Source organism: Panicum virgatum, chromosome 6N (assembly GCF_016808335.1).
Source record: "Panicum virgatum strain AP13 chromosome 6N, P.virgatum_v5, whole genome shotgun sequence".
NCBI lineage: Eukaryota > Viridiplantae > Streptophyta > Magnoliopsida > Poales > Poaceae > Panicum > Panicum virgatum.
This window is the reverse complement of record NC_053150.1, coordinates 21,879,436-21,890,206: the sequence shown is the minus strand read 5'-3', so window position 1 is coordinate 21,890,206 and position 10,771 is coordinate 21,879,436. Positions and strand designations below refer to the sequence as shown.

The 10,771-nt window shown below is 45.0% G+C and overlaps 1 pseudogene; it reads right to left on the bottom strand.

Moving 5' to 3' along the window:
• Positions 1–452: 452 nt before the first annotated feature.
• LOC120678011 lies at positions 453–2,231 on the bottom strand (annotated as a pseudogene).
• Between the last annotated feature and the right edge of the window lie 8,540 nt (positions 2,232–10,771).

The window sequence follows — 10,771 nt, the reverse complement described above, 5'->3', positions numbered from 1 at the left end:
TGTACGTTTGTTCCGGGCACAACTCTGATAGTCTCATGCCCAGGCAAGTAAAATTTATTCGCTTATCATCTACTCCCTCCGTCCCAATTTATTTGCACGTCTAGGATGAGGGGGAGGCACTTAAGGAATCTGTGAAATTACCAAACTGCCCCTAAAAAGAAGGGTCTGACATCTACAGTAAGGATACACACCATGATTACTCCAGCTGTGAGATTTTTTTTCCTTTTTTTTTTGCCTCCGCTTGTGTGGATGAGATTGCTCCAGCTGTTTGCATATTTTATGTTCACGTCTGCAACCGCCGCAGTTCACCGGTCTAGCAGTGCCATGGAGCCCGTTATTGTGGGATTTTTTTAAAACTGCATACGTGCAAATAAAATGGGACGGAGGGAGTAGCAGAAACTCAAAAAGAGAAGCCTATATCCAAGTCATGGATGGCAGACGAGGACTCGCATTTACACCACCGCAGTATCAGCCTGCGCCTGCATGTCGTCAGTAGCAAGGACACCTGGGAGGGTCTTGCTTGCCTTCCAGCAGCTCCAGACTCGCACTACCGCCAGTAGAGATGTGGCTCATCTTGTCCGCCAACCCAGCCTTCTCGACGGCAGCAACAGAGTCCCCACCTCCAATGATGGTTGTCACACCTTTGGCAGTTATATCAGCCAACTTCTTGGCAATAGCCTGAACAAAGAGCACTACATTTAGTGAAATGAAAAACAAAATAGGAGAGCCAAATTAAGTACAAATGCAGGTATTACTCACATCAGTGCCATCAGCAAACTTCTCAAACTCAAAAACTCCCATAGGACCATTCCAGATGACAGTCTTGGTGGCGTCCAACGTTTCACCGAAAGTCTTGATGGAATCAGGGCCAATATCGAGACCCATCCAACCGTCAGGGATAGAAGATGCTGGAACAATCTGCAGATGGTATCAGGTATCAGCATTAGTATAGAATGGCTGGAGAACTAAACTATTTTAATCTTTGTACATGATGTGTTGCTGATTTTTACACCTACCAGGCAACTTGACATACACTACGACACTGCCACTTAATCACTGCGATTAAAGAATCATGCCTATGTAGTGTTGCAAAGGCATTTATCACATTTTTTGTTGTAGCAGTTTATACATTATTTAGTTCAGTTGCTACCTACTGACAATTTCAGGTAATATTCTACAGATCAACACACATATATTAGTAACAGCTCTTAGTTAAAAGCTAAAAACTATATTGCCAGCAGCTTTCAAAAAAATTAAATGTCAGATTGCTGGGCATGTCAGCAGCTTGCAACTTGAGAAAGGAAAAAGAGTGCTGATTCTTTACAATGGAGTACACTGAGATCAAGAAACACAAGACATGGACTAATTTAACTCTAACAAATACCTTCTGCATGAGGAAGCCAGCAACAGCAGGTTTCAAATACTTGGTAACTCCCTCTATTGAAGCATGGGCTCTGTGTGCAGTGCCAAAGGCATCATTTACATAGATATCAGCAACAGATGCCAGCTTCTTGGCAAACTCAGGGTCGTTCTTCTCTTCCTCCTTGTAGAACCCAACGTTTTCTAAAAGCCGAACACCTCCGTCTGGTAAAGAAGCAACCAACTTCTGAACTTCCTCACCAATGCAGTCATTTAATATTTTGCATCCTACCAAGCCATCACACACAAATACAAGCACCAATCTGAATTCTCAGTTTTAATTATGCCTATGTTGTTGCATACAGGAACCCAGTGTTTCTCGATTTCATGGTTCTTTGGTCTCACCTAAATACCTAATGGTAGATGCCTGATATATACTATCAATGAAATTACATCTATATTGTCCTCTAAAGAATGATAATGACATAGAGCAATGTTGACAAGATTGTCAAAGTTGCTAGTGCTGCACTTGTATAGGACGGTTACATACTGTAACTTCAGCTTGTTTAGCTGCTGGCCTGCCGCTCGTGCATCTGCTTGCCGCGCACCCACGACGCCCGGCGCCGTGCCTTGCTCGCCACGCTCGGACGTCGCACTCGCCACTCCTGCGCCGGCAGTTGCTCGGCTCCTGTATATGTACCCAAGATGAGATCAATACAATTGTACATTGCGGTGCAAACTCTTTCATGGTATTAGCTTACCTCCGTTCCTAGCCAATCATCGGTTCCGCTCCCTCCCACCTCCCTCCTGATGTCGAGCTCCTCTTCCTCCTCCGGCTCCTCCAACCCCTTTGCCGCGGGCACCGTCACCATCAACGCCTCCACCGCCTAACTCATCAACATCAAGTCACATGTTCCTATCGTCCTTGATCTCGGTGCTGGCAACTACGGCACCTGGTGCACCTTCTTCACCAACACCCTCAAGAAGTTCGGCCTCATGGATCATGTCGACGGCTCCGTCGATGCGCAGCTGCAGATCTTCGATCCAGAGTGGACCCAGATCGACACTTGTGTCGTCTCCTGGATCTACGCCACCCTCTCTGATGACCTGCTCTCCGCCGTGATCCAGCCCGACGACAATGCCCACTCCGTCTGGTCTGCCATCGCCACCCAGTTCCTCGACAACGTGGTCCATCGCACTGCGCAGGCCTACCAACAACTTCACACCCTCAGCCAGGGTGACATGACCATCGTCGAGTACTGTGGTTAGATCAAGCGCCAGGCAGACATCCTGCGCGACCTCGGCTCCACCCTCACCGACTAGGAGCTCGTCATCACCATCCTTGGAGGCCTCAGCGACAAGCTCACCCACTGCGCACCGACGATGATGAGGACATCCCTTCCAACGATACAACCATGCCTACAACGCAGCAAGGACCATTGATAAGAGCCCGTGCATGAGAGCTAAATTATCAGGTAAACTCGTTCCTCGCTGTCCATAAACCTTCATCTCAGAATTGGATGCTACTAAATCATTGTGATGATTTTATTGTTATTAGGAATGGTGGAGAGGAAGCTAATGGGTCAACCAATCAGTTTGGACATCAAGATTGCACAACAAGGAAGCAAAAGATCGGACACCAAGTTCACACTTCAAGTTCATATAGTCGGGCAACATCAAATTGATTTGGCAATATTTCTCGACTCCGGATGTTGTTTGAGGCATATGAGTGCTCATTGGAAAGATCTTGAAGTCTACTTTCAAACAGAGCCAACCCCACTACAAAATTCCACAGGAGACGTTCTGTATCGACCAGAAGACATTCAGACCTCTAGTCCTTGGCTGACAGCCTTGTAACTTGTTTGGCCCGCTAAGGACCCATATTGTGTTAGGGTTTCCACCTCCCCACGACTCTTGGCTGTCTGCTATCTATAAATAGAGGCTCCAACTGCCAGGAGGAAGGTGGGTTTTGTTTAGATGTAAGTTTGCCATTTCCAACTTCCTGGAAGCGCGTGTGTAGCGATTACCGCCCGTCTTCTTGTATTCAGAACCCCAACTTGTTGAATCCAGATTACCGCGCATGTTGCGAAGGGGCTCACGGTGTAGTGGCAAAGGCCTCTGGACGAGGGGCTCCCACCCAGGGTTCAAATCCTGGGTGATGCACCTAATTAAGCTTTAGGGGTTTCCCTTAAAGTATTTCTATAAAAAAAATCCAGATTCAGTTCATGATTCCTATCTTCCGATTTCAGTGCTTGTTTACTTGTTCTTGCGAGTTCTTCGATTTTCTTGCAGGTTCAAGGTTGTTCTTGGTACAGCAAGAACAACACAAATCAAAGGTGGTGTAACTGTCACTAAGACGCAGCGCAGCCCTTGTGGTGTTGTAGTCGGGCAGCACAATGTCGATCCTCCTCAAATCGAGTTATCTCCCACTCTCATCGAAAGATCGGGAACAAACTCCAGCGGGTTCTATCATGTGGTAGTCAAAGCAAGGTTTTTCGGTGAGAGATTCTACCCATCCCTTTACCTATAGTCCAGAAAACTCCACAAAATAGGCTAGATCTGAAATCCCCAAAACAAGTTTGGGCCTTGCTGATCTGTTTAGTTCTTTGCTTGTTGAGTTTTCAGTTGCATTGTTTGGGCTAGTTGCTAGTTCTTAGTGGTTTAATCTTTAGAGTTTTGAGTTCTGTTCACACTTTAGTCACCACAAAATTCACCAAATCCTTCCATTTTTCCATTGTTGTTTTTGCCACCACGAATCCATCTTCCCAGACCTGAGCACTGGAAGAAAACAGTCCTATATCTTGTGTTGCATGTCCAATTCAAGTGGTTAAATACAATCTGGAAAGCTTACCTTGTGTTCTTTACAACGGATCTAACCTTGCTCCCAAATTCCTTCCGAGCGATTCACAGTAGCGCTTGACATTTGCAACCTGCTGTCTGAAACTCGAGACGTTGATCTGATTTCAAAGGAGCTGTGTGAAGTAATACCTTTGTTTGGGTTGTTGTGATACAAAAAATAAAGGAGTTTTAGCCCCTGAAAAAAAAGGAAAGAAAGAAAGAAAGAAAGAAAGAAAAAAAAACAAAAAAAAGAGAAAACAAAAGAGAAGGGGGTAAAAGCTGTTGGTTCTTTGCATTTCATTGCTGCTTTGGTGTGTGACAACGCTTGTGTTCAGGCTCACGTCTCTAGCTTGATTTACCCCTACGACCAGCATAGTACCATCAATGAATGATTATTCAACTTGGTTTGACTAACGTGGTTCTAGTTGTACCTTGATTTGTTTTCTTTGTAGCCGCCTATAGCTCCACAGATTATCTACAACATCACAAGGTTGTGCTTGTGTAACCATTTGTGTTGTTCTTGCTGGCCGCCAACCCCTCCTACTCAGGAAGTTGAGAATTGGTAAGAACTTGTGTAATAGGTTGAGAGAGAGGGCCTCAAATTAAGCACATCTAGCTGTAGGGAATTTGTTCTACTTCACTTGTTCCTGTTTGCTCTTGTGCTTTTACCATGGCAGGTTCAGGGAATGAAGACGAGGATGTGATGGAGGACCGCTTACACCTCGTACCAAGGGCATCATGCAGCATTTTCGACAACAAGTGAGGCAGTACACCGATGGGATTGATAATGATTTGCAGGTGATAAATGAGAAGATTGGGCAAATGGAGGCCGCGCAGATTGCCAACAACACCAATCTTGCATGGTTGAAGGCATCGGTTGGTCGCATGGACAAGAGTCTCGCTGCTCTTCTGAGGTGCTTTGATGAGTTCCACGCGAAGACGAATAATCATCATAGAGGACGCGACCAAGAGGATGAGGATGGTGCAGAAAATTCAGGTGCTGATTATGCTGCTGACACCGAAGTTGAGGATCCAGGTCAGCGACGTCTACGCCAGAACTGTTGAGGTACGGGTGGACAGCGTCCACGTGAGATACATAACAATGACAATGCTTTCAGTTAGATTAAATTTAAGATACCCTCTTTTTGTTGGTAAATATGAATCTGATGCTTATCTTACTTGGGAGATGGCTGCTGAACAAAAGTTTACTTGTCATGACTTACCTGAAAATGCATGTGTTAGGGCTGCAACTAGTGAATTCACCGATTTTGCTTCCGTTTGGTGGATAGAGCATGGCAAGAAAAATCCTAATAATATGCCACAAACTTGGGATGCTTTGAAATGGATCATGAGGGCTAGATTTGTTCTATCATACTATGCACGTGATCTGTTACATCAGCTGCAACAATTAAAACAGGGTACTAAAAGTGTAGAAGAATACTATCAAGAGCTGCAAATGGGTATGCTACGCTGCAATTTAGAGGAGGATGTGGAACCTTCTATGGCTAGATTTTTGGGTGGCTTAAACCGGGAAATTCAGGACATCCTTGCTTATAAAGAGTACACAACATAACTCGTTTGTTCCATCTTGCTTGCAAAACTGAAAGGGAAGTGCAGGGACGACGTGCTAGCATCAAGACTAATGTTTCTGTAGGGAAGAATTTTTCTATGCAGCAGCGCTCGTCCGCTGCACCGACTGGATGTGTTGCTGTACCATATTCGTCATCGAGCCGTTCAGCACCCTCTCCCCAGCGGGAAGCCTCGTGACAGCCCCGCAAATTCAGCAAGCAAGACTACCCTGAATCCGGCTGCAACTACTTCATCGGTGGCTTCAACGGGTAGAACAAGGGACGTTCAAAATCACCGGTGAAAGGGGTTTGGACATGTCATGCGTGACTGCCCAAGCAAATGTGTTTTGATTGTAAAAAATGATGGTGAGTACTCCTTTGCTAGTGAACTTGATGAAGATACACTTGCACTTCCTGCGACCGACCATGCAAGTAGTGAGGAGTGTCCAGAAGAACATATTAATGCAGATGCAGCCGACCGCTATGAGAGCCTCATTGTGCAGTGTGTGCTGAGCGCGCAAATGGAGAAGGCGGAGCAAAATCAGCGGCATACATTGTTTCAAACAAAGTGTGTCATCAAAGAGCGTTCGTGCCGTGTGATCATCGATGGAGGTAGCTGCAACAACTTGGCTAGCAGCGACATGGTGGAGAAGCTTGCACTTACAACCCAACCGCACCCGCATCCATATTGCATTCAATGCCTGAATAATAGTGGTAAGGCAAAGGTAACTAAACTTGTGCGAATCAATTTTGCCATCGGATCCTATAAAGATATTGTTGAATGTGATGTTGTACCAATGCAAGAATGTAGTATTCTGCTAGGAAGGCCATGGCAATTTGATAAAGACTCTATGCATCATGGTAGATCAAATCAGTCTTCCTTCCTATACCATGATAAAAAGATTGTGTTGCATCCAATGTCTCCTGAAGCGATTTTAAAAGATGAAATTACTAGAGCTAGTAGAATGAAGAATCAGGAACGGGCTAAAAGTGAAAATCAGATTGTGGCAAACGAACTTGAGAAGCACAAAAAGAGAAGTGACAAATCTGTTCATGATAATAAAAATGAGATCAAGTTGAAAGGGGCATGTTTCATTGCTACTAAATCTGATTTGGATGACCTTGATGCTACCACCACTGTTTGCTATGCCTTGATTTGCAAACAAACTTTGTTTTCAACTGAGGACATACCTCTTTCCTTGCCTCATGTTGTCACTAACCTTTTGTAGGAGTATGCGGACGTTTTCCCAAAGGAGGTGCCCTCGGGGCTGCCACCAATTTGTGGGATTGAGCACCAGATTGACCTTATTCCTGGGGCCTCCTTGCCTAACCGTGCACCATACAAGACCAACCCGGAAGAGACTTGCTCGACAAAGGTTATGTGCGTGAGTCCCTTAGCCCTTGTGCCGTTCCTGTTCTTTTAGTTCCTAAGAAAGATGGGTCATGGCCCATGTGTGTGGATTATAGAGCAATAAACAATATCACAATTAGATATCGTCATCCTATTCCTAGGTTAGATGATATGATTGATGAATTGAGCGGTTCAATTGTATGAGTCTCTAAAATTGATTTGCGTAGTGGGTACCACCAAATTCGCATGAAGCTAGGTGATGAATGGAAAACCGCATTTAAAACTAAGTTCAGATTGTATGAATGGTTGGTCATGCCTTTTGGGCTCACTAATGAACCTAGCACCTTCATGAGATTGATGAATGAAGTTTTGCGCGCTTTTATTGGCAGATTTGTGGTAGTATATTTTGATGACATCTTGATATACAATAGATCGCTTGAGGAACATCTTGATCATTTGCGTGCTGTTTTTGATGCTCTACGTGATGCACGTTTGTACGAATCGAGTCTCTTGGCTATGTTGTGAGGAACAACGGTCACACAAGTCAGAAGCTTTCTCGGGCTTGCTGGATTCTATCACCGCTTTGTGAAGGATTTCAGCACCATTGCAGTCCCATTGCATGAACTCACCAAGAAGGGTGTCACATTCACTTGGGCTGCAGCACACAAGAGTGCTTTCGACACATTGAAAGATAAGTTAACCCATGCCCCTTTGCTCCAACTTCCTGATTTCACTAAAACTTTTGAACTTGAATGTGATGCTAGTGGAATTGGTTTGGGAGGTATTTTGTTACAAGAGGGAAAACCTGTAGCATACTTCAGCGAGAAGTTGAGTGGGCCTAGTTTGATCTATTCTACTTATGATAAAGAATTGCTTGCTCTAGTTCGGACTTTGGAAACATGGCAGCATTATTTATGGCCCAAAGAGTTTGTTATACATTCTGATCATGAATCATTGAAACATATTCGAAGTCAAGCAAAACTGAACCATAGGCATGCTCGCTGGGTTGAATTCATTGAGTCTTTCCCTTATGTCATCAAACACAAGAAAGGGAGGGAAAATGTAATTGTTGATGCTTTGTCTAGACGTTATACCTTGCTTTCACAACTAGATTTCAAAATTCTTGGTTTGGAAACAATAAAAGAGCAATATGCCCATGATGGTGATTTTAAAGATGTGTTGCTGAATTGCAAGGAGGGAAAAACATGGAACAAATCCGTCCTCAATGACGGGTTTGTATTTCGAGCTGACAAGCTATGCATTCCAGCTGGCTCTGTGCGTATGTTATTGTTGCAGGAAGCTCATGGAGGAGGGCTGATGGGACACTTTGGTGTTAAGAAGACAGAAGACATCCTTGCTGATCTTTTCCTTTGGCCCAAAATGAGGAGGGATGTGGAGAGATTCGTTGCTCGCTGCACAACATGCCAAAATGCTAAGTCACGCCTTAATCCTCACGACTTGAAACCATATTTGGGTGAGGAAGATGAACTTGAGTCAAGGACGACTCAAATGCAAGAAGGGGAGGATGATGAGGGCATCCCTTCCAACGATACAACCATGCTTACTACGCAGCAAGGACCAACGACAAGAGCCCGTGTACGAGAGCTAAATTATCAGGTAAACTCGTTCCTCGCTGTCCATAAACCTTCATCTCAGAATTGGATGCTACTAAATCATTGTGATGATTTTATTGTTATTAGGAATGATGGAGAGGAAGCTAGTGGGTCAACTAATCAGTTTGGACATCAAGATTGCACAAGGAAGCACAAGATGGGACACCAAGTTCAGACTTCATGTTCATACAGCCGGGCAACATCAAATTGATTTGGCAATATTTCTCGACTTCGGATGTTGTTTGAGGCATATGAGTACTCGTTGGAAAGATCTTGAAGTCTACTTTCAAACGGATCCAACCCCACTACAAAATTCCACCGGAGACGTTCTGTATCTACCAGAAAATGTTCAGACCTCTAGTCTTGGGCTGGCAGCCTTGTGACTTGTTTGGCCCACTAACGACCCATATTGTGTTAGGGTTTCCACCTCCCCACGCCTCTTGGCTGTCTCCTATCTATAAATAGAGGCTCCAGCCGCCAGGAGGAAGGTGGGTTTTGTTTAGATGTAAGTTTGCCATTTGCAACTTTCTGGAAGTGCGCGTGTAGCGATTACCGCCCGTCTTCTTGTATTCAAAACCCCAACTTGTTGAATCCAGATTCAGTTTGTGATTCCTATCTTCTGATTTCAGTGCTAGTTTACTTGTTCTTGCGAGTTCTTCGATTTTCTTGTAGGTTCAAGGTTGTTCTTGGTATAGCAAGAACAACACAAATCAGAGGCGATGTAACTGTCGCTAAGATGCAGCGCAACCCTTGTGGTGTTGTAGTCGGGCAGCACAACATCGATCCTCCTCAAATTGGGTTATCCCCCACTCTCATCGAAAGATCGGGAACAAACCCCAGCGGGTTCTATCAGACGATCTCGGCGTCCGGCAGTTTGTCCAAGCCCGCTCCTTCCTTCATCAGGAGGAGGTTTGGATCGCCAATCGTGCGCGCAAGGCCACCTCCACCGCTCTTCGCACCGCGTCCTGCTCCTCCAGCACCCCCAGCAATGTACCTGCCACGGGATCTGTGGCGACTTCTCCGGCCTCCTATAACAACACGGCCACTGTTGGCATTTCTTATGCCTAATAGAATAGATATTCCGCAAGCGCATAGAATCACCGCTATAGCACTTCACCTTGGAGTATTCCAGGGTATCGTATTTTTCCTCAGGGAAGAACTATGGTAAAGAGTATCATAAATTGAGTGATAACCGTACCAGCTTAATCGACCGACTGACTAGACGGGGGTAAGCCAGATGGATAAGTAAGATAAATGGTCAGGCGATGACCGAGTGACACACGGAGGTTCAACTCCTTAGAGAGGTAGCAGCTGGGAGAACAACAAGCGAAATAAGACACATGATACACACTAGATCAGACTAAACACCTATCTAGTTTTCGGGAAAGCAGAGCTTACTTCAGCGGCTGGAAGAGGAAGGACTTCAGAAAGGGATGAGAGGGGAGTCCAACGGCAACCTGCACTACTGCTATGAAAACACCCGAACGTGGTGGACTACAAAGGACGGATAGGGCTGTGACCACGTATCGACTACCACAACGGTTCCGTGGGGTGGAAAACATTTTCTAGCTAACACTAAGGTCAGACACCATGTCTGCACTCGGTGCTAGGATTTCTCTCGGGGCCTTCGAGAGAAATCCCCCTCAACCTAGAGCACTAACTTGAGATAATATAGTCCGGGCGAGAAAACCCGTAAGATAAGATCCCAATTACTAGAGAGATAACTTAGCCTAAGCTAAAGGAAAACTTCCGCACTCGAGCTGGACACTCAGACTCGAGTAAATGAAAGACAGCGGAAAGTAAAGCTGACTCAGAAAAGTAGAGAAGATAACTTATATTGATAATGTCAAAAGAAAGATACAAGAGCTATACTAGACTTTTGATGACTCCGAAATCCCGAGCAAGCTCGACTCGACTCTAACTCCCAAGCTACTAACCAACTCTAGAAAGTACAAGTGAAGAGAGAATAGCTCCAATGATGTGTCATCAAGTGATGCATGGTGCCTCTATTTATAGCCTTCCAGGGTCGGTTCTTGGCAGTT